The sequence below is a fragment of the Thermobia domestica genome, chromosome 6, assembly GCF_964235325.1.
Source record: "Thermobia domestica chromosome 6, izTheDome1.hap1.1, whole genome shotgun sequence".
Classification (NCBI taxonomy): Eukaryota; Metazoa; Arthropoda; class Insecta; order Zygentoma; family Lepismatidae; genus Thermobia; species Thermobia domestica.
Window position 1 is genome coordinate 167,825,705 of NC_137459.1, and position 23,446 is coordinate 167,849,150.

The 23,446-nt window shown below is 36.3% G+C and overlaps 1 protein-coding gene and 1 non-coding gene across 4 annotated transcripts in view; one reads left to right on the forward strand and one right to left on the reverse strand.

Moving 5' to 3' along the window:
- LOC145688308 (excitatory amino acid transporter 3-like) overlaps window positions 1-23,446 on the forward strand; it is an 885,785-nt gene that overhangs the window by 519,402 nt on the left and 342,937 nt on the right. The window contains exon 1 of one of the 3 annotated variants that reach the window (XM_081762343.1): window positions 12,159-12,315. The exons of 1 other annotated variant lie outside the window; for it this stretch is intronic. The gene's annotated coding sequence lies outside the window, so the exon portion shown is untranslated. Of the gene's footprint in view, window positions 1-12,158; window positions 12,316-12,427; window positions 12,450-23,446 lie in introns of those variants that run through there. One more of the 3 variants, XM_081762345.1, reaches the window with a different exon arrangement.
- LOC145688756 (U6atac minor spliceosomal RNA) lies at window positions 10,111-10,210 on the reverse strand. The gene has a single exon (XR_014131985.1). It is a non-coding gene; the product is annotated as a U6atac minor spliceosomal RNA (small nuclear RNA).

The window sequence follows — 23,446 nt, forward strand, 5'->3', positions numbered from 1 at the left end:
ACACGCTTCTGTCGCAAGTGGAATCTGACAATCAGTGCTGGAAAAACTCAAAGCATAATTTGCATACCGCCACGACAACGATCCAAAATTCATCGAAATCCATCTTTGCTTTCGTTAACAGTTAACGATACCCCCATTCAACCTTCTAAAACGGTAACATATCTTGGAATAGTTTTCGATCATCATCTTACTTGAAAATCTCATCTAAAGTCTCTCAAGATCAAAGTCACAAATAGACTAAATCTGCTGAAACGCCTCAGCTGCACTACTTGGGGACTATCTTCACGTCTCGTACTGAATAGTTACAAAACCTTCCTCCAAGTACTCATCTATGGCTTCCTGCGTGGATTTCCGCTTCACTTTCCTACTATAAACAACCGAACATTTTCGAACTACATGCTTTCCATATCGCCTTTCGCATTTCTCTTCCTAGCCCTACTCGTGATATATACACTATCATCTTCCCGATTTTCAAATTTCACCTTGAAGCACTCTGTCTCGAGTTTATTGCTGGACGTTATGCTAATCATCAGCCTCTTCTTCTTGAGACTATGCGCTACCTCGCACTCCATCCATGTTGCTTTCGTTATTATCACACACCGTCACACCTCTTTACACTATGCTGTTACACACATCCCCCTCGTCATCCGGACCTTACCCTGCTTGAGAGCTATCATTTACATGATCATGTCCCGGATCTTTTTCCATCATATAGCGCACAGTGACTACCTTTCTAACTAACATGACTCCCACTGTCTTCATCAGCCTAGCGTCGCCCCTAGGCAGAAGATAATCGCATTTGTTTCACTAACTTGTCCCAAGTGTTGTGGCGTGCTTTGCACCTGATCCCATCCCTCATGCCTATTATATTTCAGACTTTCTATTTTTCATTATGCTTTATTAACTCGAAACTTACACTTTCCATCTCTAAGCCTTTTCGTAATCGTTTCTCTTTATCTGCGCTTTCTGGTATTACTGATGTTTTGTTATAATTCATATTATCATTTAATATCTTATTTATATGTTATATTTTGTACCCATCCCATCTTCCAGAATGATTATGATTGCAAAGATCATAATGTCCCTATGAGATAATGAATAATAAAGAATAAATAAATACTGAATAACTTAACCTCACTTAGACCAACCACACTTTATCATTCCTCTTAATCTTTCACTTTCTTTCCTGGAAGAGGCTGTACCCCTTTAAGATATGGCAAGCTATCAGCTAGCCTTAATAAAAAAAGGCTTGGTGTTCAATTGTCACACAACACGCTAAAATGGTAGTCATTTTGTGTTGTTTCAGCACGTTATTTTTTGCTATGTAAGAGGAAAATATTGTGGTCGATATATAAGCATTATATTTCACAATCAAAAAATAATACTTTTCGGGGAATAGTACAGCGTGGTCCGGAAGTGGGCGTAATCCTAATTGGTGTTTTCTGACGGCTTTAGGTTTTACCCATAGTTTTTGGTAACATTGCTTGGCACTGTCTGGTAACATTGCTATCTATGTTCATTTGTTTTCTGCTGTTTTCTGCTTTGTAACAGTTATTTGCAGTGAAGTTGGAGTAATCTGAATAAAGGTTAGTTGTTGCGGTTTGGCTTCCCGAAAGGCGTTACAGAGGTGACACCATGGAAAATGTTAAAGCAAAATTTACAGACCGCTTTCGTATTTACCCACAAAGAAAAGCAGCAATGTTGGGTTGGGAAAAACGTGCATTTGCTACGGGCAGTGTCAAAGACCTTCCCCGAGGCGGTCGACCGATAAAACGGGTGGAAACGTGCCGCGAAGCGGAAGCAATATTGTATCAGTCGCCTTCAAAATCAACACGTAAAAGGTCTTCGGGGCTTGGTTTTCCTCGGACCACCATGATGAGGCACATGAAAGAAGATCTAAAATTGAAGGTTTATCGTCCAATGCATGCAAATGAACTCAGTGATGCCGACATGGATGAGAGGAAAGAGTCATGCAGAACTCTCCTTAAGGCGTTCCCTTCCAAACGATCCCGTGGTGCAGTCCTCTTTACAGACGAGTGTGCTATGCATCGGAGTATGTCTTCTCGGAACGTTGTAATGTGGTGTAAGGGAAAACCCAGTTTTACAAAGAGATGGAGAGAAACCCACCACACGTGATGGTGTGGGCTGCAATGCGTGCAACACACATTTTTGGCCCTTACTTCTTCGAAGACAATGTTAATGGAAATTCTTACCTGGAGATCCTTAATGAGTGGTTGGTGCCTCAACTGGAAGAAAATGGTATCAAAGACACTGTTGTGATACAGCAGGGTGGAACACCAGCGCACTTCCTGATTCATGTGGGCAATTACCTGAATCGGTCGTTTTTGGGAGGGTGGATTGGACGAGCTTGTGCATGTTCACCAGCTCAGTAACGATGCATTTCTTGACATATAGTCGTATGAACCGTTTTTACTTGTCTATCTACAAGGAATCCACCCCTGAAATTTTGCAGCACCTTTTCGTTACGTACTGTGTATATACAGATAGATAGATATACGAGGCGCCTGCTCAAAAGAGTCAATATTTTTCCACTTGTTGGCAGCACTAAAAGTTGAGCATGCGCAGGAGAATGCACAGTATTATGTGTTTGCGACAGATATAAAATCGTTCTAGTGGAGTTGTATGTACAGTAGTAAGGTAAAATGGATGCCCTAATACAAAATCTCCAGGAAATGTGAACTGAGATATGTCACACGATTTTTAAACGCCAAATAACATAATGCAGCTGATATCCATCGGTACTCATGTGCCATTTATGGACCAATTGTAATGATTGAAGGGAAGGTCAGGCAATGATGTAGAGAGTTTCGGGAAGGGCGTTTAAAAGTCCATGACGATGAGCTCAGCGAAAGCTCTAATGTTCAGACTGACAATCTAGTGGAACGTATTAACGAGCAAGTGAGATTCAATCGCCTGTTTACAATTACTGAACTCGCCAAAGAGTTTGCAGTAGTGTCTCCAAAAATAGTGTATCGAATTGTAGGTGACAAGCTGGGTTATCACAAAGTATGTGCGAGGTGGGTGTCAAAAATGCTAACAGACGCTCACAAAGAGCAAAGAATGACAGTTGCACGTGATTTTTTGTCCCTATGGGGGAAGATGGGGATGATTATTTATTCACACAGTGACAAGGGATGAAACACCTAAATATCGCACACAACTAGGAAGTCGAAACAGCAATTAATGCAATGACAGTACTCTGGTTCTGCTAAAGTAAAGAAATTCAAACAAACACAATCAGTTCACAAAATCATGGCAACCGTGTTTTGGGACAAAAAAAAAATTGTGGGTGGTATTCAGAGACAATTCGTTAATGAAGGGCTAGACACGGACTAGTTAGTGGCATGCTAGCTCTATACTAAGGAATGTGTACTTTTTGGTATTCAGAGTCTACTTTGAATACAACTAAAAGTTGATTTTCGTATGATTAACTAATATAACATGAATGCATCGGGTGAGAAAAATAAATGTGGCAACTACGGCAAAGAAGATGTGCGCATGCGTAAACTGTAAACATGAAAATACATGAAATCCGAAATGTGTTGCACAGGCTAAACCATGGCTAAAAGGGTACCTTCTGCTCTAGATTAATTAGCCACATGTGATTAACTTCGTCAACTACTACGTCCTAATCAGAGACTCTGAATACACTTTTGATAAGCATCTGTTAGTCAAACCTGTAGTGGGTCATTAATCAGACTTCAAAACGACTCTGCATTAGGCCCTGTGATTCTTGTGGTAATCATTAAATCAGGACGAAAAATTATGACAGATGTGTGTTGCTAAACACTTAATAATCTGTGACATGCCATCCAAAATTGACAGAGAGGGATGCTACGCTCTAGAATTCTTACAACACCCGCCCAGATACAACTGCTAGTACTGGAAACAATTCAAAGAATTCGATGAAAACTATTAAATCATCCCCCTTACAGCCTCGACCTTACCTCAAGCTATTTGTTTCTTTTTCTTCACCTAAACAAGTAATTTGCATCGAAGCATCTCAAAGATAGTAAATTGAGCAAGCCGTTGGCTGCGATCTAAGGCTGCATTTTTTTTTTTTTTTTTTTTTTTTTTTACACAAAGGGTGTACGGAAGCTCGTGCCACACTACCAGAAAAATCTGAAGGTTCATCGTGACTACGTTTCAGACTAGCGAAGGTATGTACGTACGTACTTGTATATCAATCACAAGAAATTTATCCTATCATTTTCCTTTTTTTCTAAGTCTGTCTTTCTTTTGACGTATATATATATATATATATATATATATATATATATATATATATATATATATATATATATATATATACAGTGCTCCAAAAAGTTTCTTCTGAATTAGAGTATCTGTTCCCTGAAAGATTTTCCTAGAATGGTTGTTATATGTAGAGTTACTAGTTATCGCAATTATGAAACCAAAGTAATCAAAATGTTATGCAGCTCAATATTACATGCATTATGTAAACTGCAAGTCAATAATATTGGCTTTACACCCCAATAATTACTCTTCGAGCTTTTGTTTCCATGTTACGTATATTGATGGCACATGTGTTATGTATATCTAACCAATTTATTATATTTATGTATATATTTATTTTATTCTTTTTTGGGCGTAGTTTTTTTTCTTTTTCAATAGATCTGCATAAACATATTGGCTGCTGTAATATTCAGTTAAATATCACAAGCACATTATGAGAGTAGGTGTGTAATAATAGCAAATTTTGAGCGAACCGATTGGCCGATATTGATTATTCATAGAATTTTTTAGTGCATCAATCGTTTTCGTGAACGAACACGACGTGCAAATAGTTGAATTTGGCATATCAGCGAAAAGCATAATGGCTGTGAAAAATTGTATTCGCAGAACTAAACGAAAAAGTCTTCGTCCTATTTCTAATGCTGAAACTTCTGTTTTTCCTTGTTTACAATGAGAGTTCGCGCGCCAATTGTTTTTCCAAGGTTAAGTCTATGGATATTACGCTTTTCGGTGATTATTCCCCAAGGGTATGTCCGATCGAAACATGCAACCCCTTACGACACTTAGCGTGCGCATCCAAATCAGCCTGTCAGATTTGGTTAAGACGGTTCAGATATCTCGGAGGAGTATCCGGATAAACGAACGAGTAAATAGAGTAAAGAGGAACTTTGCTCCAATAATAACAACGCACACGTTCTGGTGTAAGAAGTAGCTCGTTAGAAAATGCAGCATCGTATTTAAAAATACCTGCTGCTTTGAATATATTGTTTTGACCAAACATGTGTCACATAGATACGAATATGCACATGGTATATTTATAGTACCGTGTCATCACATCGCCATGAGCAACCAAAATATAAGAATACATTCACAAATGTTAGGTTTTGTCTAATATATAATAGCGCATTCTATCTCCGATCAATATAAATTGAGAAATTTTAGAAAATAAGCTTAACTCGACATTTTTCAGTGTCTAATACGTAGCTTTTCTTATGTACGAAGAGAAGAAATGCATAAGAAAATAAATAATTGCACATGCACTCTATACAAATGCACCACTGAAGTTTACAGCATGTTGTATTATTTTCTTCAAAATTCATACACCCTTACGTAACATCACGCACTTCATATGTGCTAAGAATTTCCAAAGTACGAGCATCTTCCACCGGAGGTGATGGGCTTATGTTCCAGAATTATTGGTGAGAACGAAAAAAAGCCTTGAATCTCGAATTGATGACGCCACCATACATCGCATCTGTAGTACTCTTGATTGTTGTATCCTGTTCCGTTGTTATTTTCTCGTGAGAAATACCTAACCTTGTTGGAAGCTTTTCATTTTGGATGCTAGAAAATGTTGTTTTGTTTTAACGAAAACGGAGGTCAATTTACCATCGGACCATCTCAAAAAGCAGCAACCCTATTTCGTTTACGCTCCCTATGAACTTTAATGGAAATTGAGGCTGTTTAATTGGAGGGAATTGGAGTTCCAGAGAGATGATAAGAGGGGTGACAGGAGGAGACGGGGGAAACTGTAACTATCCGCAGTTGTGGGCGGAGTGACTGAAATAAACAGGGCGGCTGCTCTCCCCCCCTTGTCGTCTTTGGGTGCTTCCATCGGCATGGAGGATAGGAATTGGACGGGACAAAATACGGCTTGCGTCAACTTCCCTCACATTTTTTTATTCCCTACTCTCTCTTCCTGTGAACGCTTGAACTCGAAGTCAATCTTCTGTGTTACATAATTTCGTGTTGTAGTTCAAGACATGGAATTTCAAGATCTTATGACCTTCCGAAGCTTATCTTTTCCCGTAAATGTCATACTAAATGTCGTAAAAGAACTACACTTGTTATCACACACATTTCAGTGGTCTGTTCTACTAGATATATATGTATCAATTGTTTTCGTTAATATAGTGTATACACTGTACCCCAAAATCGAGTCTTTTATTCCCAATACCATATAAAGAACCAAACATTTGATTCGGAAATTTATGATTTTTATAATAGCCATCCTGGACCACATTTACAATATATATTGAAATTACCATTAAAGAAATTTTTGCTTTAGCGGAGTTTCTCGATCTGGGGATCGGGACACCTAAAAGGGTCGCAAAAGGAATACATAGGAGCTGTGAAGGGAAGTGAAAAGCATATGTATGATGTTCTTATTTTGATAGATGTATTTTTATGTTTGTTGTCAGATTCAGCAAAGAATTAAACAAAATTTTAAAATGGAATCTTTCAGTCTTACGTCTCATAGTTATGCCGTGTAGGCTAAAGGAGACGGTTATGATGAGAATGAGTGAAATAGTGGAATGAAGAAAGTGGAAGGAAAGGGGGAATTCCGAATAAACCTTATAGCACGATGTTTGTCCACTATAAGGCTCACTTGGCGCGAGCAGGGATCGAACCAGGGATCCCATACACCAGAGGTCACTGCTCTATCACTAAGCCACCAGAGCTCCCAAAAATTTTAAACAAATAAAAAAATACGTTTAAAGAAACAATTGGAATAAGAAAAGAGTGAAATTGATTTAAAATACTGCATATTAAAATACGAAAAATACCAATACAACAAAAACGACATTCAATTAAAAATTAAGGCCAATATGAAACAACCTGGTGTGGTTTCAGTCGGCTTCACAACCCATAAGCAACAGTAATCAAATAACTTATTATTCCGGAAATTACTTACGGAGGTCGCTGGCAAGATAATGTGATAAAAGGGGATTGCTATATGAAATAGGTTTAGATGCCTTAGCCTAGAATGAATAAACTTCATTGGATCAAAAGATCAAATATATTTCAGACAGAAATTTTCTTGTAAGCCTTATATGTGGAGAACTGCGTATACTGTAGCCAAACCAAACCTACCACTTAACTCAGTATGATGTGCTTATTCCGCAAAAAAATATGAAATCTCGATTTAGGGGCCATTCAAAATTTTTGTGGTCCCTCATCAAAAAAATCCAATATATTTCATTCAGTCAAATATTTTCTTGTACTCCTTATATCTGAAGAACTACATATAGTGCATCCAAACCAAAACTAGCACTTAGTATGATGTGCTTATTCCGCAAAAAAATACGAAATCTTGATTTAGGAGCCATCCAAAATTTTTATGGCCCCTGATCCAAAAATTCCGATGTTTTTCATTCAATTACAAATTTTCTTGTACGCCTTATATCTCGATAACTACATATACTGTAGCCAAAGCAAAACTATCACTTAGCTCAGTATGGTTTGCTTATTCCGTAAATACATACATACATACATATATATATATATATATATATATATATATATATATATATATATATATATATATATATATGAAATCTCGATTTAGGGGCCATTCAAAGATTTTGTGGCCGCTGATCCATAAAATCGAATATATTTCATTCAACCAAACGTTTTCTTGTACGTCTTATATCTGAAGAACTGCATGTAGTGTATCCAAACCAAAACTATCACTTAGTTTGATGTACTTATTCCGTAAAATATACGGAAACTCGATTTATCTAGAGGCCGTTCAAAAATTTTGTAGCTCCTGACCCAACATCTAATTATTGGCCAAGATCGCAATCTTTTGATCCATTTTTCTGTTATCATTCCTAAAATTCTTGTTTTCTCATTAGAACAGTACGGATTAAGATAAATACTCTCCTCTAAAATTTGAGAAATTTCGGTAAGTGTCCCTACCGGGAATAGGGCCCGGGACCACGCGACCATTAATGGGTTCCATGTCTATTTTCTGGTCCAAGTTTCGATTTTGATGGAGGGCATGTCTCGGATGAAGACTCGAGTAGTGGTTCGGAAATCAATTTAACCCACATGTATCGTCTCATAAGTCTCTGATGTTAAACTCCAATCAATGGAAGTTGCCGTAGGATATGTGGTAACCTACTTTCAGTAGCAAATAAGTTCATGTAATATAAGATGGAGCAGACAATTCATAAGACGCAGGTCACAGAAAAACTTCGCTTCCTGAGATCAAGATGTCAATCAACGTGCAAAGAAAATTAAAATAGAATACACACACACAGCATCGTATTGAAGGTTCCTGCAAATATGTTAATAGTTGTTATAAAAATCAATGATAAATGTTCGCAATTATGTAGTTTACTCACTTATTAAACTAGTACCAACATGGAATAGTAAATTTAATATTTGAGGCGGCTAAGTATCAAAAGCCGCCAAATCCATTTTGAACCGAAATTGAGTTATATATCGCTTGTTATGTGTTTGATCTAAATGTATTCCAAGGAAACATCATTTTGTTTAAAATCTTAATATTTCATACTAAAAAAAAAAAAAAAAAAAAAAAAAAAAAAAACTAGTTCAAGTATGGAACTTTGTACGCGTGTATATGGAGCTTCGCTGTACGTTTTGCGAGATTACTCGAAACTAAGCGAAGAGCCGCGGTGGCTCAGTGGTAGAGCGTTCACCTCTGGTGCTTGGGGTCCCGGTTTCAAACCCTGCTCCCGCCAAGTGAACTTTGTGGTGGACAAATACTGTGTGTGTGGGTTTTCTCAGGGTCCTCCCATTTCCTCCCACTTTCTTCATTCCACCATATCATTCATCTCTCATCATCACAGTCTCCTTTAGCCTACCCAGCATAAGTGTGGGACGTAAAACTCAGAGATTAGGAAAGTAAAAATTAGGGAAGTCACGTTAAAATGCTTTCATTATGGCTACTCTCATAATGAATTTACCCACTTGACTCTAATTTTAACCGCAAACGACATAAGTGTCTTAAGTCTCACGCAAAACACACGCTAAATTTAATAAAAGTATATTATTTTCTTACAAAACTAATGTAGAAAGTTTTTTTATATATATTTTTTTTTCTAAATCGGGATTAATTTCACTCCTCATTCTTCACCTATTTCAACACCAAGCACTGGGGATAGTTGGTAAGTCTCAAAGAAATATCCTTCACAATGTGTAAGGATTTAAAAAAAAAATCATTGTTTTAAGCTTTTGCGACGAAAGTTCAACATTGCTCTGTGTAGTTTTCAGGTGATACGTCGTGCAGTTTTGGTTCTAGATCAACGATCGTCAGTCTTGAACCAAAAATACACAACGTATTACCTGAAAAATACAGAGGACATTATAAAATATGGGAAAGGCAAACAAATTCACCTTCTAACTATTGACCGATTATAGCTTCAATCACCAAAGAAAATAAGTAACGCATTATATTAAAATTATCGCGGTCACAGTTATTTTTCAGGTTTTGATTCGAGTATCTGGCCGTGACTCGATGATTTTCTTAAAATACAGGTTGCAATAGTCACTTTGATTGATTTGATGTTGAGTTTTGCGTCCCTTTCAGCAGCGAGGCTATATAAGACGTGGGCCTACAGTTTAACGTTGGATCCGAATCACCTGATCACCCTTCGGGAATCGGACCCGGATCTCCCGCGCCAAAGATATGTATGCTAACCGCTTAGCCACAAGATAACTTTAAAAGGACTATACTCTGCCCCAGAAAGTTGAAATTTCGCTTGACGTGGGAAACGAACCACATGGGCTACCGCCTGTAATCGAACCCAGGTGTCCCACGCTAGATGTGCGTACACTAACCACTTAGCCACGAGGTGACTGATGAAAGAAATGTGGCTAAGTGCTGTCAGTACAGTAGTGCCTTAAACATATGTGCTGTAATTCCATCCTTGTCTAGGGGAGTGCCAACCGTCTCGTGGAACATTTCTTCTTAAATGGTAGTAAATTCACCCCCACATCCCTGAGCGATTCTAATTTTAAGCAATAGCGATTATTGGCATTAAAATTTAATATATATATTTACGGGAGTTATGGTAGGACATATTTTTAAATGGTATCCCTCTGAATAGTAAAAGAAAAGAACGTCTTATTGTACCTCTGCTCTATTGGCTCAATAACGCAGCAAGTTATGTTAGAGTCAGTGACCAGATCTTTTCTGCAAGAGCACACAGAAAAGATGATAATAATAGAGAGCAGTGCAGAGTTGAAAAATTAAATCATTTAATTTAACATCCCATGCTTTATACTTTAAGCTAAAGTAAATGGATGCACAGTGAAAGCATTGGTGGAATGATAATGAGGGGGAATGTGGAAGAACCTCGAGAATACCCACGAACACAATGTTATCCACCACAAACTGATGTGGTTTGGGATCGAACCAGGGACAAACGCACCAGATGTGAGCACTCTGCTCTGCCCTTAGTTTCGGAGATAGTTCATAGAAAGAGAGATTCTCCTATAATGTTAGTGGTCAAGAGAGAATGGTATAACGTTCTCGTTTGTCTTAATGTCAAATAAACAATGTTGCATTATTGCACACAGTGATTAATTAATATTAGCTTAAGAATTCCTACAATTCAGTCTTGTTCATGAAGAGTATAGATAGTTGAGTCTTATGTTTCCAACTAATAGAGATATCGAGATATGAAAAGAAAAAGGAGCAACATATGGCTATAATTTGAGATTTTTGGCATTTTGCTTACTTCATTTTATGACTCCAACTGTCGAAACTGAATGCCTCTTCCACAACGTAGGTGCAAAATGTGCCTAAAACTTACAATAAAGGATATGCTTAAATAAATATGCTTACGTGGCCAAGGTTTGTTTCTATTTCAATGCAATTATGATTCAAAATAGACTGTACCCTATGGTGCTGTAGTTCGTGAAGAAATCTTATCTGTTTCCTGGTGCACATTCAGCTAGGTTCATTTTAATTTAGAAAGCCACTTATGCTAAAAGCAGTATCTCGTGTCATATTAGTGCTGCCAGCCATTGAGGAAATGACCTTAACAAAGCCATACTAGTGCTTAATGATATTTTAAAATTATCACTTATCACTGAAACCAAATCTCTCTCTCAACCAAAGTGTTTCAATTGAAATATGGGGCCGCGGTGGCTCAGTGATAGAGCGTTCTCCTCTGGTTAATGGGGTTCTTGGTTTGATCCCAGCTCACGTCAAGTGAGCTTTGTGGTGGACAAATGCCGTGTGCGTGGGTTTTCTCAGGGTACTCCCGTTTCCCCTCACTTTCTTCATTCCACCATTTCATACATTTCTCATCATCACCGTCTCCTTTAGCCTAGCCGGCATCATCGTGGGACGTAAAACTGAAAGATTTTCAATTGAAATATGTTAACCTAGGTTGAAGAGATTACGTGTTTTTCTCTGGTACATGACTACATTGCTTATAGAGTGATATATTGATGATGTGAGAAATAATGGAGTTCTATATTCAGTGTACGGTTTCAGCATTCGCTTCGAATATCGAATAATTTGCCAGCAAAATTTTAGATAAAATGCAATATTTGAGATCGTAATTAATTTATTTTAAAACATTTAAAAAATATTTCGCAACTTGTTTCTGTTAATGCTAACAATAAGAAATTATGACAACAGAGGATAATAAATGCCAGATTAGTGTAAGAAGAAAGAAAATAAACTAATTGACGTGTATGAGAGTCGTAAGCTGGTCCGACACACAAGAAGTTCTGAGAACAGTCAAATGCGTGCTTAATTATCTTTACAGTTGTTACATATAACGTAATGTGATGCCTGTTAGCAATTAACACTAATCCTTGAACAAGTTCCGTATCATCTCATCCACTTTCTGTTTTTGTAGCGATTCCATGCAATTGTGAGTGTATGTTCCCTCCTCTGATATATAGTATGACGTAGTATAGGCGGGAAGCCAACATCGAGGCAGCCCAGTTCTTCACAGAAGAAACGAACAGTTGGTGGTGATAGTAGTTACGGATAAGTCGTTGGGAGCTGGTGTACGGTGTTGGCAGACATTCAACAGCAGTCGAGGGCAGGTTGGTGGTAATTCATGTGTTTGTGAACCCCCTCCCCAAGTCCGACATGTGTTCAACTATTGCATGTGAAATGCTTCCCAGGTGTCGGCGTTGTTGAATATAGAAGTAATAAGTGTCATTCAGTCAATGTGAAGGTACAGGAAAGTCATCGCTAAGAAATAAATAGTAACATCGTGCACAGGATATTGTTTGATGGTGCCGGAAGATAAGATGCGCGAATATCCATTTACCACACTTCATTTTATAGTGAGATGAAAGTGATGCATGGTCATTCAGTTAATCTGAAGTTGACTGTTAATAATTGCAGTTGTCCTTCAGCCACAGAAGTATAACTATGCATATACTGTGTATATTTCTTGAGCTGGCCATTTATTGCGCTCTCATATATGTTACTTTTCTTCCTAGCAGTGAAATGAAATTTAAGGTTTGCAATTCTCGAATATAGCATTAAAGAGTCTGCACCTCTCCGAATCCAAACCTACGCAGATCAAGGGAGCACGTGCGAACTATTCGACTATATTGAAACCTTCATTGTGTGTTCGGTTACTTGAATTTGTTCACACACTTTCCTTATTTCCTTCGTTTTTTAACTTTCCTTTTTTTTAGTTTTCATGTTTTGCGTCTTTATGCAACATCTAGGTTATGAAGGACGGGATCTATTAACGCGTGTTCCAGATTACGATTGGAGCTTCAAGCCAGTGCACTTGGCGGGTGCATAGATATTCAAGCAAGATCCACCACACTCTCTTGCCTCCAAGAGCTGGGTTGCAGGTTCACATCACCTTTCTCGATTTGGGGGGGGGGGGAGATTACAACGCCCGCTCCAGCAGGTATACTCACTCAGAAACGAGAAATTACACACGAATAATTTTATGAAAATGGATCAAAACTTACTTAACCTTAAGCTAACCCGTTCCTAACCCCTACCCTACTTATTTATATCTTACTGTACTCTACCCTATCCTACTATACTATACTTTTTAAAAGGGCCCTACTTATCGATGCACAGTTGGAGCGTGTCTTGTAAAGTTTACTTTTTTTTTTTTTTTTTTTTTTTTTAAGAAACTCTACTATTGTATGTTCTATATTCTGTATATTTTCCCCAAGTTTTAGTAATTATTATTCATTCAATAAACTCGAGAATTAACATCATTTAAAATAGTAATTACTTCTATACAAGGTCAAAATAGTTAAGCTTTTTCAGTATTTTTTTTACTCTGTATCTGAGAAAAATCAAGATAATAGAAAAGTGTTTTTTCTTTTATTGCATCATCAAAATCGGGATTCCGATATATGAAGGAAATCGCACCCGTTGATTCATAGTTTTTTCCTAGTGTTTTTATAGACACACAACTTGCATCAATGCATATAAGTTATAATGTAAACACAATGCTAGTTGTTTTTTTAGTGGTGTTTGAGTCCGAGGTTTGGGGTTTTTCGATTGTAAAACCAAAAAGTAGTGAAATGCATACATCATATTGTAAAAATTGTAAACAATTTTGTGCAAGTGAAAGAAACCTTCCTAATGCATGTAGCAAATCAATCCCATTTTTGTTCAATAGTATTTTGCTTACTTTCCGCCTCTTCTAGAAGAAATGTATACAATTATAGTCACTTCACGTTGAACTTTGCTAGTTTATATATTCGAAAGAAAAATAGAATACTGACACAACGGTACTTGCTTGGTATGTGAAAATTAATTTTCTTACGGTGTTCTTATTTTTCACGGAGTTACTTTATCATTGATGAAACTTATATGTATTGCTTAGAACGCTTACCTCTAAAGTTAAATTATTAAACGAGTTCAAGTCCTGTATCACCAAATGCCTTTTTCGGTATGTAAACGCAGTGTGAGCTTTGTTGTAGCTATGTGGTTAGCGTACGCGCCTTTGGTTTGGAAGGCCCGGATTCAAATACCGTGGAAGTTCATGTTGTTCGGATCCCACGTTAAACTGCGTCCACGTCTTACATAATTACTGCTGAAAGGGGTACTAACCTCGAACCAACCTACAAACACAGCTTGTGTGCCTATGGGGAGGAGAGATTTCTCGGAGTACTTTTCCTTAATCATTTCAGCAATTGTATTGCCGCTTCGTGCTTACATTGTCTTTTGGCATAAACCCTTGTCTCCCACGTTATAACTTTTCTCTTTTTACATTTATCATCGACGTCCTTCAGTTTGAATGCCATAACAAGATATTTCATTTCATTAGACTGCATTATTCTTTTTTTTTGGGGGGGGGGGTGCTTATTTCCATTACGTTCTCGTTCAGAGAAATAGGACTTATTATTATTATTATTATTATTATTATTATTATTATTATTATTATTATTAAATATAAATTGTATTTGGAAACTAAAAGATACCGTGTTTTAAAAAGTATGTTCCAACTTACTTACTTCAAATATAATTAGATAACAAGCGTTGTAATTGATGACACACGCTAAACCTGTACTGACTAATGAAATTTACGTACATGCAGATTTTAGGGGAGAAATTGTGCAGTTATTTATTTCAATTAACTCTTTATTTTTCACATATTGATGATACAACTTGAATAAATGGAGTACAATTATTTAGAGTATCATCAGTAAGACTGTTCAAAGATTGATCAAGTAAACCTTACAGAATAAAACATAATTAAACATTATTCGTAAGGAATTAACGTAACGTTACGCTTAAATGTAACAAATCTTACACTGCTTAAGTACGCCTGATAGTTGTGGTGTGTTATTACATTACTGCATTTCTGTGTTGGCGTGTTCTCGTTGAAAACCTCGACTAGTGCACGTGTTTAGGTGAAGAATTAACCGGAAGCACAAGACCACATGTGAAAGTATCACACGTGTAGAAACATTGAAAATTAATTTGTGTCACACACAAAATTAACTAAAGTTTCAATGTGTGTTTACTCTCTAATTGTATAGATGAATCAGATAGCTGATCGTTTATGTAAATTCTTCACTTGATTTATAACTTACTTTGGTTTTGTTGTCTATAGAATCTATATGGAATTAAAAATAAATCCGGAATTAATTTACAGAGATAGTCCGGAGATATATTGGCAAAAACATTCACTGGGGCAAATATCATAGAGCTAGGATATTTAAAAGAAAGTTTTTTTCTTCATTTCCTCGATGTTTAATGTTCCTGAAAGATGAAAATGTTTTAATTTTCTAGTGGTAACATGTAGGTGTTTAGAAAACGCGTTTCCTACTTACTTTATTTCGTATCCTTCTGACAATATAAAAGCTATTAACTGCTGATGTGGATTTGTTGGTTTCAGATAGAAATTATACAAACATTGATGGCATTGTTCCGGTTCTTCCTCTCTACGTGTTCATAGTAATTCGCCTGTGTTAAATTTGCTTACTCATTGGAGATGAACATGTTTTGAAAGGGAGAGCTAGGAAAAATACATATTATCAGTCAACTTTTTAAAATTTGGTGATTTGCGTACTTGAAACGTCACTGAAGTGAATTGTATAAATCCAGGATTTCCACTTGACAAGATTTCCTCATCTTTATTCCTTTTTACTCTTTTGTATGTCTCAGTACTAAAAGGAAAACTATCAAAGTTATTAAAATAATTCCTATAAGCAATTTGTCTAGAGTAAATTGCAATAATTTGGATATTTTAATATTTTAAGCGTCTCAAGCCTTGCGTAATTTTATTTGAATTTTATTCACTAGTACAAATATAAGCACTTCCTTTGTGAACAACGAAAATATTTCGTACAACGTCTCTAGATTTGATTGCCTTATTATATAAGCTATCCCCATGCTCAGCAGCGGGGGTATATGAGACGTGAACCTGTAGGTTAATGGGGAACCCGAACCACATGATCTCCAACCGTGTCCATTATGTTTCCCAATACCGATAATTGAGTGTCGAGTATTATCGTTAATACAAATCTTGTTTCATTTTGTATCTTTCTCAAATAACGTTCTCTCCGATGAACGTTATCTGTTTAAGCCTAAGATCTATCAAGACATAAGAGCTATTTATTGTGTAAGTAACACAATGATATTGATGTGCGTTTTTATATCGTCTTGCAACGTCTTTATAACGATTATGTACATGCAACATTTTAAAATATCGTCCCTAGCTGCTTAATCGATAGTTTATTAATCATAATCTTCCTCGAGTCTTTAGGATTAGTCTGAAATATGGTCTTAAACCTTTATTCCTCTCGGGAAACTGATTCTTTTTTCTTTTTTTTTTAATTATGTAATATGAATTACACAGATTCAAAGATTTTTTTTCTCGTGTAGGATTTTATGTAGTTATGAAACTTTACATTCAGTTTGTAAACGCGCAGTGGAGACTTAGAAGGAGACTTCGTTAGATAGATACTATTTTTCTAAATTAGTTTCGTGTATAACTGGAACAAGTTTTTGTGGAATATGCCGTGACCAATATGAACATATTCTAATGTAACATTATCAATATTTGATTTCATCCAAACATTACCATTACACTTGAAGATGGATACTCCTGTTTATAGAAATTGGAATGCTCACTCTATTTTAGAATACTATGCATTTGACCCAAAGCTGTTGATATAGTCGGTACAGTCCGCAACAAAAAACCTGCAACATGAGCATGTAAGTTTATTGTGAAACTACGCCTAACAGCGCAGGGAATCAACATACGTCTAAGTAACACAAATCACGCCAGGAGAAACCTCGGCGTCCTCTCCTGCACACTTATTTTTGGAGCAAAATACTTCGTCGTTTCACAATAAACTCACATGTTCATGTTGCAGGTTTTTTGCTGCGGACTGTACATCATCTAGCTACTACCAGGAGGATCGTACGGTTTCCTATGAGAAAGGAGTTCTATATTTCGTCTTGGAAAGATGACGTTAAAGTGGTATCTTGATTGGTTGGGTAGTAGTTAGCGTCCCTTTGAACACCAAGGATTTATGAGACATGCACCTATAGAATTCGAACCACCGTAGTGCGTTCAAATTTTAAACTGTCTCACCGGGAATTGAACAGGGGACCCCGTGCGCGCTAGTATGGAAGGCAAATATGATGTCTCTGAAAGTTTATCTGCTTCTCTCTCTCCCTTGTCTCGTTGGCAACCCTAAAAATTTAAGTTCTACTCCGAGAAGGGATTGAATTTATTCATTCCAATGCAGCTCAGAGGTTTACTTAGTCACTGTAGAATAGGTATCTGGTAAACAAAGGTGTCGAAGTGTAATGCGTACGACATCACTTTCAGTATGTGCGAAATCTAGTATGAGCCTTACCCCATACCGCCCATGGACGTCAGGCCTCCATGGTCTATCTCGGGGCCGCGGTGGCTCAGTGGTATAGCGTTCACCTCTGGTGCTTGGGGTCCCGGGTTCGATCCCAGCCTCCGCCAAGGGAACTTTGTGGTGGACAAACACCGTGTGCGTGGGTTTTCTCGGGGTTCTCCCGTTTCCTCCCACTTTCTTCATTCCACCATTTCATTCATCACTCATAATCACCGTCTCCTTTAGCCTAACCGGCATAACCGTGGGACGTAAAACTCAAAAATTTCATTTCATTTTCCATGGTCTATCTCAAATGTAGGCCATAATTTAAATTTTATTATTTAAATGTCTACACGTTTATCACTTTTCCTAAGCAGGATAGCAGTAAATTAATTAGTGATTTTTAATTGTATGATTCCATATGTAAATGAGAGCCATAACTCTTTTTTTAAAAGTTATTGTAGTTAAAAGTGTGCCTATATATAAATATATGTGTGTGGGAGAGAAAGAAAGAGAGAATGTAGCAGAAAGAGCTGTGCGTGGATTTATAATGAACGTAATTTGATTTGTATAGTTTCCTTCTTACGCCAGATGCCACTGATTTTGACAGTGGAGTTTATTCATTGAATGCACCGACCCTAACAGTGGCACTGCCTTTATTTCCTGTTCATCAGTTGACTGAAAATTCAACCTTGCCGGCATCACAACGCTTTCCCGAATAAACATTGCCAACAGCCATAGAAATTGTCATTGAAAATCTACTTCCTGTGGGAAGCTACCGGTTGAATCACATTAACAAAGCATGAAGCGTTGAATCTATGGTCCGTGTTGAAAAAAGGATTTAAAAAAGGCTGAAGTGATTCTCTCATATACTCAGTGAATATTTTGTGGATATAAAATTATTTTTTTTTATTACATTGCGACTCGGGAGTTCTGATAAGTTTTCAATATTTCATGTATGCCTATAGTTGAGTATACTTAGTTGAACTATAGATTTAATAGCTGAGTTATCAATGTTTGAAAGCTTACTTGATTACGAAGTGCCAGCTTACTGTAGCATAGTTTAGTGGTCTTCACTTATCCTAAGATTGATTTAACTGCCACCTAAGATATGGTACATAATTACATTCAATTTAGTTATCCGATATTCAGGCTTCGTTACTGGAATGAATAAATCTCGAATGAACAAAGTCTATTTTCATTACCTATTACAAGTTGAATACAGTACCATTGTTATTCATACAGCACTATTAATACAGTACCATTTCATTATTATTGGGAAGTCTAGTAAGTTTGTGTCGAATAGTTTTGCAGAATTCAATTATCTAATAGGTTATATCGTATATGAAAAGAATTACAAGTAGGGTTTATCAATACAAGTCAAATATTACACTATATTAAGTATTCTCTCCTTTTTTTAACTCTCACAAAATTTGAGTGAAAATCATATTGGGTTAAACACCTTGGTCATTCCATCTAAGTAGCCATTCATTGCAAGCTTAAAAAAATAGTTGATTGTGAATCATTGCCATAATCTTGTATTTTTTAGTGGCGAATTAGTAACGTGTCTCAGTTTACTATATATATATATATATATATATATATATATATATATATATATATATATATATATATATATATATATATATATATAACGTGTGTGTGTGTTTAAAGATTATTTAAAACTAATAAAATGTCCTGTAAAACTATTGCTTAATGGACATTATCACACTCTGTGGCCATAAAAACGTGATGGGCTAACATGGCCATAGATGCCGAAAGCCCAGAAATCTAAATCCTACATCCTCTAATAAAAGTGAAAATAAGTAAAAATGCACACTTGTAACTTAGAATAATGGGGTAGCTGCCACCTTATCGCGGCTTCGGTGTATCGCACTCTGTATTTGGCAATATCTGAACAACTAGGTACACATAATTAGGCCTATCTTGACCTTTAATCTCATCCTCAATAATTTTACAAAAATATTTGAGGTATGTGTATGTAAATGAAAAGAGAGAGAGAGAGAGAGAGAGAGAGAGAGAGAGAGCGCTAGCTAGCTGTTGATGATAGCAAGATAACACTAACGGTACTTTAGAGAAATCACATCGGTAAAGATACATCACTACACTCTAAGAGAAGAGAGCTTAGGGTTGTTTAGAGCTTTCTGAAGCTGTGTGAACATTTCTTCCCTTAGTTTGTAGCAATAACAATTTCTTTTATCGTTATAACTTCCCTCAGGAGTCGCCACTAAATATGTTTGCTTGATCTTTAACTACCTAAGAATAATTGAACTACCATCTGACACGAGATTTTTATTCTTCCTTTAATCATGTGTACACAGTGTGTCAGGAGTTCAATAGTAGATTACTCGCCTTTGACTCGAGGGATCCTTGGTTTGATCCGATAACATGAGTTTCTGGGGATCAACATCATATCTGTGAATTTCTCTCAAAACTTTTCTCACATACTACCAATTCTTTTATAATAATTCACTTTCCACAATCATCAGTCTTCTTTAGCACAAAGAGCAAGTCGTACGGCGGTAAATTAGGGGGAAAAAAAGTTTTATTTACAGAATATAAAGAACTACAAATAAAGTTTTTTGGAAAGTGAATCGTACACCAAAGCTACAAAAATATGCTCTAATAAACAGGGTGAAAAAGCGCTTTGATTGGAAATTAAACATAAGGGAAACTATATTGATGTCGATTATAAATCTTTTAAACTTAAATATTATGATTGGTAAGTCAACTGTGCTGATGGATATGTTGATAGCGTCCCTCAAGATAAAAATACATCTTAGGGTTCATTTTCTTCTATGCTCTCGCGGTTCTCTATTGCTATTCATAGAAAGTAACATACGTTTATTCATTGGTGGTATGTAGGGTATAGTTAAAAAAAAAATAGAAATATCTTACATAATGAGTTCCATTTTTTCAAGGAAAATTTGTGGTGGTAAATTGGTAATATTAATACAATTTCATTATTTATATTGTTTACGATATTAGCTGTTGATATATTTAAATTCACACTTTTTCAAAAGTCTTTACACACCTTCTCCTGTTTAAAGTGAGTGATTTAAGGAACATAACAATCGTAAAATAACCAATAATCGCTGGAAACAGACTTGTTGTTTGTAGCACACATTTTATTAATGTATTGAGGGGATAGTAAGTAGCATGAGTGCCATTATAATGTATCATAGTTGTAACTAAAAAAAATGAAAAAAAAAAACATGAATTCAGCAATATTTTTCATATTACGTGTCTGGTGCGTTTATGCAGACTGCAAAGTTGAGAACTAAATCCTAGCTTACAACTTGCAAGTGTCCTCAGCGACACTGTTATCAGAGGTACTGCTTTTACGTGAACTATTTTTCATGTGCGTGAGTTTTCAAGAAAATAAAACATTTCCATACGTCATAGAATTCTTGGAACATTCTTCTGATAACATTATTCAGAACTCGTGTGAATATGCTTTACTTGAGACTGCTGCTTACCCGGCGTAGAAATATTTTGTTCAGATTATTTTTCATTTTCAGAAATTTCATTAATTTCAGTAACAGTCCGCACACCTGTATCTACATTACGCGAAGCGACACAACTAGGCTAGCTGTCTCCGGGGGCAAGAACTCGCCTTAGCGCCCCCCTTGCCCAACCAAACTTAAACGCTCCCCGACTACACCTGATATTGGCATCACACAGTAATTCTCTTATTCCATTTTTTCTTCAAGTGGTAAAGCTTGATTTCAAAATTGCAGTACGTAATTTAATTTTTAGTATAAGATAAAACACCAAACTAGTTAGTATTACATTGCCAAATCTGAGAGTAGCATGCTTGACATATTCTTATAATCTTATTATATATTCCAAATGACCATGTTTTTGGAATTTTATCGGGGTGTAGAATGAATCAACAGTCTGTTGCTTTAGAATATAATATTTAATTATGAAAAACAGTCAAGCTGTTGTCTCGAGTCGAGATATTTTGCAAATTTCTTAAATCGATGTGTTAAATGAAACACAAAAAGTGGAACTAAACCTTAACTTTGTGGGCTGTTTTGGTTTCATACGTTTTTACAGTGTCCTCAAAATATAGCTTTGAAGGTAACTTATGATCTATGGATATGATGGAAAGGTTGATGAGTCGTTGTTGTCCTGTTAAGTTTGAGGTAATTTTTAATGATCTTTAGTTCGCTAAAACTTCTTTCCTTGCCTTATAGGGAAAATAAATATTTGCCCAGTTTTGCGCCCCCTCATCCAATCCGGCGCTCGTGGCACAAACCCCGTTTGCCTCCCTTAGTTACGTCACCGATTTCGTGCATTTGTTTTCGTTCCCTTATTTAATGGCAACATCAGTCTTCTCTTTCTCTCTCTCCTTTCTTTCTGTCTTCCTTCCTTGCTAATTAAAGTTCCATTTTGTTCTTCAAATTACAACAATCATGTCACCAATTGTATACAATAGAAAAACTATTTCCACTGGAATAATAGATATTTCTCTGGTTTCTGCTGCGCTTTAATATTCTTGCAACCTCATAAAATAATGGAGAAAAGTATCCACGTCTGCTCTTCTAACACTTACTTATTCAATAACACCACGTAAACTCAACAGCAGTTGTTCTACAAAACAAGTGCAGTGTCTCATCAAATGTGTAGTATCCCTTTATTTAGCAGTGGTCATACTTTGGTATTTCTTTCCTGTTAAGATAATAATAATAATAATAATAATAATAATAATAATAATAATAATAATAATAATAATAATAATAATAATAATAATAACAATAATAATAATAATAAAGAAATTCAAATTTATATAACAATAATAATTATTTTATTGGATTTTTTTAAAGTTTTTGAAAACTCAGGTATTTAAAATGCATGCTGTAAGATTAACTTATCTTAGCTTGACTATGTATAGTTCAAACAAAATGCAATCTAGAGAGATAAGAGCCTGAAGAAGATCTTACACATTGTCATTAAAATAACATTTGTTTCTTTCCTTTATTAGAGTCATGTGATTAAAATTCCAAAGATGCCTCATGTACTCTTTCTGGGATTGAGCTAACTTCGTTTAAAAACTAGTAAATTTAACTTTGCATTTTTCCAATTGCGTTCTCTTTGTGACACCAGCAGGGAATAATTGAGCTTACTTAACAACTATCATGTCAGTTATTGCGAAAATTAATGAACTAAAGCAGTGGAGTTAGTATATTTGATGAAGTAACCCTACAAAAGGCGCTGCATAATTGTCATTCCTAGTGAGGACACTCGGTCGAAAAGGTGTAACAGCTTTTTCAGACCAAGACTTTTCGTGGGTTTCCTCATTCACACCAAGCATATGCCAGGTTGATACCTAACCTACAGATTCCGGGCCGCTTATTTGCTTCCTTGTTCAATTCTTCCCACTCTACCCCGAAGAGTGCGCTCACCGAAAGACATCATCCCTCATACGTAAAGGGCTTAAAGCCATAGATGCCAAAAATACCCAGAAATATGTATAAAATGAATCACTACATAATTTTTGATTCTTTACAATACACTGCAGCTGTAAAGATGTTTGTGATGATTGAGGTGTATCAATGTTAATAGCTACACCAGTAGTGTTAGGTTAGAACTGTCGGGTTAATTCCCTCCTAGCCGAAGCTGTGGACTAGCTTACGTAAGTCGTGGCACGAGATACTTAGGTCACAACTTTTGTCCGGGTCATCCTAGTCTGGATCTCGCTTCTCAGAGCCGATCTCTCACAGAGAGAACTGTTGATACTGAAACAGCCGAAATATCAGCTCTAACAACACAACTGCAGAACTTTATAGTGGGATTAATTGTATCTACTTCTCGAGCTCAAATTATCACGTTTTCGATTCCCGATTTAACCAGGGTT